Genomic DNA, 9,264 nt, shown 5'->3' with positions numbered 1-9,264 from the left:
ATATATATATATATATATATATATATATATATATATATATATATATATATATAACTTTCCTGAAGATAAAAGCAAGGTAATCTCTGTGAAGAAGCTAAGGAAGTGAATAGAGAAAGTTTCTCCGAGATCACAGCATACAGAGTTTAAGTCTGCATCCGCATTGCAGAAATAATCCAGACTGACACCACTTTAACTGCCATGGTTCAATGCTGTGGAATTTGGGGAATTGTAGTTTGTAGTCTCTCTCACAAAGAAGGCTAAATGTCTCACAAAACTACTGTTCCCAGAATTACATAGCATTGAGCCATGGCAGTTAAAGTGATGTCAGCCTAGATATTTCTGCAGTGCAAATGCATCCCAAAATACACTGGGGGAAAGGGGGGTCATATAGTGATGAATAGGACTAATTATAGCAGAAAGGAATGAGTGAGCCCTTTGTATTTGCTGGTCTCCCCATGGATATCAAAATCCATGGTTGTTCAAGCCCCATTTAAAGAGGATTTGTGCCCTCTTTACATATCCTCCCACCCAGAGGCCTTACCATTCAACAACAAAACAATACACAGATTGACATGGAAATCACTCCTCCCAACCCAGGGTCACACAGTATATATATACCCCACTCACTTCCATGCCAGCATTCTCTGAAGATGCCAGCAACAGATGCTGGAGAAATGTCAGGAACAAACTCTTCTAGAATGTGGCCATATAACCCCCCCCCCCAAAAAAAAAAACCCACAAAAAACTATAGAGTTGATGTAGTTTGTACAAATTACTGTTAATATCATTTATGCAAAATTCTTTCCTTTTGATTCCTAAATTTTTAGTTTACATGTCTTTTTAAGACAGCCAGATGATTTTGCAAGTTCACAAACTGACTCATTAATCAATCAGTTACAAAACTGATTATTTAAGACATATTCATATTATTAGAATTAAAAGAACTGTCATTTTGAGATACTAAAGTATGAGATAACAGTTTTGCAATTATCTACTATTCTTTTTCATAAACAAGTTACTTTCAAATGTTTATTTCTTATACCCTGTGTTAGCACATCAGGTCCAAAACACATTTCCTCTAAACCATTAAAACTGGCTTCCATCCATCCATTGAAAAAAGCCATTGTTTCAAAAGGTACAGATTGAAATGCAGCCCTATTTGCAGCTCTATCAATCCCACAATAAAGTTGGCCTGTACTTCCCTCAGGGAAGTACTTGCCACCTCCTAGCAAGTTTCAAATTTGTTCCACATGGAGAAAGAAATGAGAGAAGCTGCAGGAAACACCCATGATTTCTCAGATCATCCTGTATGCACCCTAATCATATAGAAAATCTCCAGAAGGTTCAAACAGTGCTTACTAGTCAGTTGAAGCTAAATAGAAAACAGGAAGGCTGTTTTTTTTCTAACAGAAAAAAACATTTTTCAAATAAAGAACAGCTAGTAATCGATGTGAATCAGTTCTATAGAAATTTTAATCAAAAGATGCACATAGTAAAGCACTACTATACATGTAAAGAATATTCCAAAATTGTTCAGTGTCATTAGGTGTCAGAGATTAAGCATGGGTTGAACAAGATTGCCAACAGAAATTCTCTTCCATAATCTATTTACTAAACTTTTCCCACACTACAGATGATCTGCACTGCACTTGTTTACTGTATTACCATTATGGGGACACCGCTCTATCAGGGCCATCTGTTTTGCCCCAAGAGTAGATGTTTTCGGCAATGTAATTAAGACCACTTTCACGTGATAAGCTCCATTTAAATTAGTAGGGATTCATTCTGTGTAGACCTATCTCAGACTGAAATATGGCATGCAAAAGACAGGATGGACTGGGTTTGCTATTTTGTTGAAAGTATATGGACTTACAGATACTGGCTACAGGCCTTTGACAATTTGTGATCAGTATTACTTTGAAAGGAGCTGCATGTATATATTTAAGGCTTTTTCTAGGAGGGGATGAGAATTATGATCAATCATAGTTCCACTCCAGTGAAAGGATCCCTACACATATATATCACACATACCTACATCCTCTTTAAACTGACAGTGATAACAAGGTGTCATTGCTCACATTTGGTATAGTACCAAATGTCTGAATACAGCTGTCAAGTTTAAAATGAGAAGCAAACAATAAGAAATCAGATGCAAAGATTAAGATGGAGTTTTACAGTACTTCACTCAAGAGCTCCCTCTAGATTGACATATTTGTTTCAACAGATTCTGTTTTCATTATACAGTGGGGCCTTGTTATCTGCAGGTGTACCATCCACGGATTTAAGCATCTGCAGATGACAATCCCCTAATGTCCTCGATTGTGGTGCATGCACTTTACCTGAAGTCCCATTGTCCCTAATGGTGGCGCAAGTCGTGTGCACCCACTGCCATTGGGGACAATGGGACTTGAGATCCTGCAGTTTTTGGTATCTGCGTGGGAGTCCAGAACAGACCCCCCATGCATACCAAGGTCCCACTATATTTATTGCAGATGCTAATGCCAGTCTGGGGGCATGACCACACAAGAGGCAAAAGATCAAAAGTTCCCTACTCTCTATGCTTTGTTCTAATCTAGATCAGGCCCTTTCTGCTTAGCTTAAAAAACAAACAAATGTTGGGGGGGGGGGGCAATGAAGTTCCTATGTCTTTAGAGCAGAGGTTCTCAACCTTGGGTACCCACCCCCAGCGGGTGTGAGATAGAATTTCAGGATGCAACATGTTGGAGTATTGGCATCAATGCTTGTTTTGTAGATCTATGTTTTCTTTCCTTCAGGAGGGGCAGGAACACTGATGTATATCTCTATGGTCATTTGGTCAGTGTTGCATGTGAAGAGGTCACTTCATACCCCTCCCTTTTCTAGGGGTCAATAAAATTTATTGCCTTTTTTTCTCTGTCCTCTTCCTCTCTCTGTTGTTACCAAGCATGGACACAGAAACCAGGTTATGCTGCTAAATATACTTTTCTTCTTACTCACACACATGAGAGTCAGTTCTAGGGACTCTTCTACCAAGTACTGTTTTCTCTACTGATTAGTTATTTTTGTTTGCCAGAAGCTCAGATGTTGTTGTTGTTGTTGTTGTTGTTTTAGTCCTGAGGAGTGCTTGCTTGTTGCTGTGTTGCTATTGCTGCTGCTAAACTTTCTCAACCACAAATAACCAAAACCACAATCAATTTTCTAACACAACAAAGGCCCAAAATGCATGAGCCAAATAAAGTGGCTTCCAGCAACTTTGGGGGCATGGCATTGAAATGACACACTCCCCCAAAGTGGGCAGAAGCTGCACTGAGGGCACATTCGTAATTAAAGAGCTGATTAAATCTGCTTCTGCCAGTGGCCTGAATGAGACTGCTGTGATGGCACACTTTAGAAGCCAACCATGCAGTCACCACGGTTCTGCCATGATTGGGGCCAGAGTGGCAGGAGGCTGCTCTTTGTGGACCATGTACTTTGGCCCAAAGAGTACTTGTGTCCTTGAGTCATGAGTCACTAGTCATCACTTTATTTTTCCCCCTGAATTAATTAGAATCTAATTGCTGAATTGAGATTTGCATCTTATGCACTGAATTAAAAGTGTTTTTAAAAAGAAAGTTCAGTTTGGTCACCTTCACTATTGTATGTGGTTCAAAAATTAGAAATTAGACTTCTTCATCTTCAAATGCGATATTACTTTTGTAGGAGATGTGAACATTAAACATACACTTCCTAGGGGTGTGGGGCATAGAATAGGTTGGGGACCACTGCTTTAGAGTAAAATGAAGTTTGGGCCAGCTTAGATATTTAATGATTTAAAATTGATGGATGGAGGGCATACTCATTCTGACATAGTAAACTTTTCTAGAACTAATCTAGTTATTTTAAATAGGCATTCGATAATCAATTGTGCAAATGGGTCATTTGTTAGAGCTGCTGTGTTTTATCCTTATTTTTATGTTTATAAATGATTTTATAGTTTAAATTTAATGGTATTTTAATATGATAGCTTTTTTTTAAAAAAAAATAATTATCAGGTATTTTACTCTGGCTAGAGTTAGCCTTGTTGTAAGTCATGCTATATCCCATATAAGGAAAAAAGTGGGATGTTGTTTTGTTGTTGTTGTTTTTATTTTATTCAAAAACAAAGACAAACTTAAATACACAATATACAAGAAACACATATACATATAAAAAAATCCAAATAACATTCTATTGATTTACATCATTATTGAATCAATCCTTTATCAAGCTTCATACCTTTTCTGGTTTTTCCCATATTTACATGAATTTGTTCAAATCAAACAACAACAACAACAAAACAAACAAACAAACAAGCAAACAAAAAGAGAAAGGAAAGGGGGAAGAACAGAAACAAGAGCAAGTACAAAAGGAAAAAGAGAGAGAGAGAAAAAGCATGCACACACGCACACACCAAAACATAAAAATATCTTTCATTGAACTTCCTTGCTTCAATCTTTATAGCCTATTATGATACCCCTTTCATTTAACCTTTCTCTTTCTTTTCCTTCCTTTCATTAATATATTTTACCCTACTGTGATTGAACAACTACATCATAACTCCAACATGTTCTATAATATCAATTTAATTCTTATCCTAATCTACTTTGACGAAAACTCATTTAGATTCTCCTCCCATGCCACTTACTTCTATTAGATACCTGTTAGTTTATTAGGATAGCTTAACTTCAACTATCCATTCCAGGTTATTTATTAATTTCAGTTTTTTAGGCCTAAAGTAGCTATTTCTCCCCATTGTTCAACATCCCAAAGTGGGATGTTAAACAAACAAATATGTATTCAAGCATTCTTCTCAGTTAATAAAACATCATGTCAAACAAGTATAAATGGTAGAGAACTAAAAGTACACTATACTGGGAAAATATTTCCATGATGAGATTTTGCTAGGTGCTGATTTTAATATCAAAGAATAATGAGTACATTCATTTCTTTCAAATTATGAAAGTTTGTCCTCTATGGGACTAAACTCTCCAAATCCTCAGTTAGAACGGCCAATAGCCACAATCTGAGATGATAAAGAGGCTGTCCTAGGCTGGGATTAACAGGATACAATTCTTAGGTCACCTAGCTAACCAATCTAAACACTTTATATCCTATGGATCGCTAGCTATCACCTATCTAACATCTGTTTATTCTCTCCCTCCCTCCCTCTCTCTCTCTGTACTAGCTCTCCTAACCCCCTTGGGCTCATCATGATGGAATTTGGCAGCTACAGAAGTTTCCACTGCTTGCTGCAGTTTCCCTTGAAATTTAGACAGCCAGATTTCCTTCACTCATCAGATAGCCCTTGGGATGGACAAGGTAGAACATCCCTTTTCCTTCTGTTAGGGAAGGAGGAAAGAGGCAATTCTGTTTTGGCATCCCATGTGTTTCAGGAACAATAGCTTAAGGGGTTGACAGGAGCTTCAAATGGTTTCATGGCTACATTAAGCCATGGGCTACATGTTGTCTATCTCTGGCACAAATGAAAGTCCTCCAGGTCGAAAACAATTCCACAGTGGTAGTATTATGGTGGTATTATTTTATCTTTGTACAAAGGATCTGACTGATGTTATACATCAACTCACTGGAAGCAGAAAAGGGCTCCATAGTCAGCAATAAAACAGCCCTCTATTTTATTTATATCCCAAATGAGGTATATCATGTAGCAATCTGGAATATATTAAGTGGAGATTAAGTTGATATAATCCAAAAGACAGTTTTGTGTGCACTACTGAGACTCCCACATAGAACACCTGGCACATTGCTGGAGCAGGAGTAGCAAGACTTGTGTTTTTGTTTTTTAAAAAAGGCATCCATTAATCTGCCAAGCCATGCCTGGAAATAAAGCTTCTCATAATGGTCATTGCTTACAATCAATGAAATGTGACTAACCAACTATAACCTGTCTTATCGTAGTTCACAAATACTCACTCCCTGAAACCCCTAGAGATATGAAAGTATTTGCCATTGATTCCACAGTTCAGTGAAAAAACTGACAGAGAGAAGCTGCAGCTTCAGTAAGTTTCACTGAACTCCTCTCTCCTTTCATCTTTTCCATGGATTTTTTCATTCCTCTTCATCTCTGCCTCTGCTCCTGCAGTGCTATCCACAGCATCAGTCCTTGTAAGTCCCTTTTCATCACTTCCAAGTCATTCCCAGCAGTGAACAAGTGACAATAGGGTCAATTAAGAGGCTTTTCAGATCAGTACCTCATTTTGATCTGAGGAATCTTGTAATATTTCTGGATAGAATGAAAAAGATGGAAAGAAGAAACCTGTGAACGCCTATAAAATCTGTTGGAGTTAACTCAGTCCTGTAGATCTGCAGAAAGAATATTTATCTCCTTGGTGAAGTGAGGAGTGCCACTGTAGTATAGCCAGTATTGCTGCACTGATCTGCACAATGCCAGGAATTTTAAAAGAACTGTCGTTTTGAAACCTCACCAAAACATTAACTTTCAGCTGTGGGAGGAATGTGTGCTCCTGTGAATCAAGAGGCTATATTCACAGTAGCAATGCTACTGGAGAGTCTCCCATGTCACACAGGCCTTTGTTGAGGAGCCAGACTAAGGAGTTTACCGCACTTACCTTAGAATGGCCCCTGAGCATTCTTTTTTTTTTTTTGGGAAATAATATTTATTTCAATTTTTTTTTCCATACCATATAGAAAAGAAAGTTCACTCTTTAATTTGATACAATTACACTTCTTCTGTAGATTTTTACAACCTGTAAATTTTTTCCCCCTTCTTACTTCTAAGAAAAAAAAAAAAATAAATAAAAATAAAATAAAAAATTCACAACTTTCTGTTATGCCTTACTCTAATAACACATAGGGGTTATATATCTATTCTTTAAAGGGGCCGTTCTGGGAATGGGAGGTGGCGGGGAACGCTGTATATCGCACAGCGAGAACGCCGCCACCACCGAGCATTCCCCTTCCGCTCTGGGAGCATTTCCAGGGCTGATTTTCAGGAACGCTTTCTCAAGTGTTCTCGAAAATCGGCCCTCTAGAACACTTCAAGAATGGAAAGGGAACACTCGGCGGCAGCGTTCTTGCTGTGCAATATACAGTGTTCCCCGCCGTCTCCTGTTCCCAGAACGGCCCCTTTAAGAACTCTCAGGGGCCATTCTAAGGTAAGTGTGGTAAACTTCATTATGTGATAAATAGGTACTGGGCATGAGTAATGTGTGTGTGTGGGGGTGACACTGGGAGAATATCTCTCAGAGACTGCACAGAGTATTGCACAGGAGACATGCAAAGCCCCTTCGGAATGTCTTTTACCGCAAAACCCCTAGGATAAAACAATCCAAACTGAAACAAGAGAAGATGACACTGCCAGGCTGCAAGTCACTCAATCAGCTACTGGGATAGGCCCGAGGACAACTATGAGTAGCACTGTGGCTAATGAAGCAAATGGAAACTAGCCAGAAGTATATGTAACTGTTTATGTTCTCAGAGGTGAAAAGAAAGTCTGAAGCTGCAAACTTGTAGGAATGTGGGAAGCATGACCAATATAAAATTAAATAGACCACATAACTGGAAGCAGAGGATGGAAAAGCTCCAGATCTCTGCAACAACAACACCAGGAGCAGATTGTGGTACAGAACACAAACTGCTAATATCAAAAATTGGACTAAAGCTAAAGAAGAACATTAAACCAACCAATGTACCAAAATATAATCTGAAGAATGTCCCTATAGAGTTTAAAGATAATATAAAAATAGATTTGCATTGTTAAGCCTAATTGAATGGAAGCCAGAAGAAATCTGGACTGAACTCAGGACACTGTCAAAGAGGAATACAAGAAGACACTATCTGAAAGCCAAAAACAAAGAGAAGCCTCAATGGATGACAGATGGGGTCATGCAGATCGGCTGCGGGATGCGACCTCTGGCTGCTCCAGCACCAGTCAACCCCTGATCAGTGTGGAACCGTGGCAGCCACATGGGCCAAGTTCCAATCTGGGCTGCTGCTGTGGACCCCCAACTCGGCCACTGGTGGGAGCATCTTTTTGCTACTCCTTTTTATCCTGGCTCTTCTGGGTTGCAGAGCTCTTCGCATACTCACCATGCAGCTTCCAGACACTTTCAGGTCATGTGTCATGTGTATGCCCGTCACCCAAAGTGTTCAGAAGCCACTTTTTCCGGCTCATTTGTTTTGGGCCAGATGAAACTATTCTAGTAGTTAAGGAGAGATAAGAAGCATTTCATTTTTTCACTCATTTCATTTGTATGCCGCCTTTCTCCCAGAAGGACCCAAGGCATCCCACAGACAAAAACATGTTAAAACATTACAATAACATTTAAAACAGTTAAAATAATCTAAAACATTATAAAATTACATCAAAATATACACAAGGTAAAAGACATAACTAAAACACTCATACGCCATAAAAACCACCCTGGTGTGAGTCCTTTTGAAGCAAAAGTAAAAGGGGACAGAAATAAGGTCAGAACCCAGAAATCAACTTTTCAGTGAGATGTGCACAGGAACAAGGGGAACTACTACAATAAATGCAGAAAAATAGAAGATGACAAGAAAAAGGGAAGAACAAGAGTCCTCTTCCACAGCCAGGAAATCCAAGGAAATTTAAACCAAGAATGCAAGAAATTTAAACCTATGACTAGGAGGAGAACACATTACATGACCAGGGAGAAATAAAAAGACAGTGGAAATAATACATGGGAGAATTACAAGAGATTCAAAAAGGAAGGTGCAAAAGTAAAGTTATTCTTATTTGGTTTTGCACCATTATTTTTTAATCACCTTGTATATAAAAGAGAAGAAAGGGTGACAGATTAATTCAAGGAGGAAACACAGAAAGAGGAACCTACAATTTTAGAAAGTTGCAGTTCCCAAGAAAGGGGACAGCAAGGATTGCAATAACCACAGGGGCACTGATTTAATCTCCCATGTAAGCAAAGTGTTATTGATGGTAATTAATATATTAATTATTGTTAACCTTGTGTATTTAGAAGAATGGAATGCATAACTTACAATATTAATCCGGCAAAATAACTCAAAAATGCTGATGAAGACTTCTGTAGAGTCGAAACGACCACAGAGTACTCCGGAGGTAGCCGTCTTAATACTGTGAATACTGAATACAACTGGAATGCCACCAGTAAAGAACTGTGCTACCAGTAAAACTACAGGTTCCAACTTCATGTGTTGTTGCTTCAAGTATCATCTATGAGTGCTTTCTAGACTGTGAATTATTCATGGTGTTGTTGCAGTAGAAATATATTCACTGCCAACACTGTAGAC

The sequence above is a fragment of the Sceloporus undulatus genome, chromosome 3 (assembly GCF_019175285.1).
Source record: "Sceloporus undulatus isolate JIND9_A2432 ecotype Alabama chromosome 3, SceUnd_v1.1, whole genome shotgun sequence".
Classification (NCBI taxonomy): Eukaryota; Metazoa; Chordata; class Lepidosauria; order Squamata; family Phrynosomatidae; genus Sceloporus; species Sceloporus undulatus.
The sequence above is the reverse complement of the archived record's forward strand: the minus strand, read 5'-3'. Positions refer to the sequence as shown.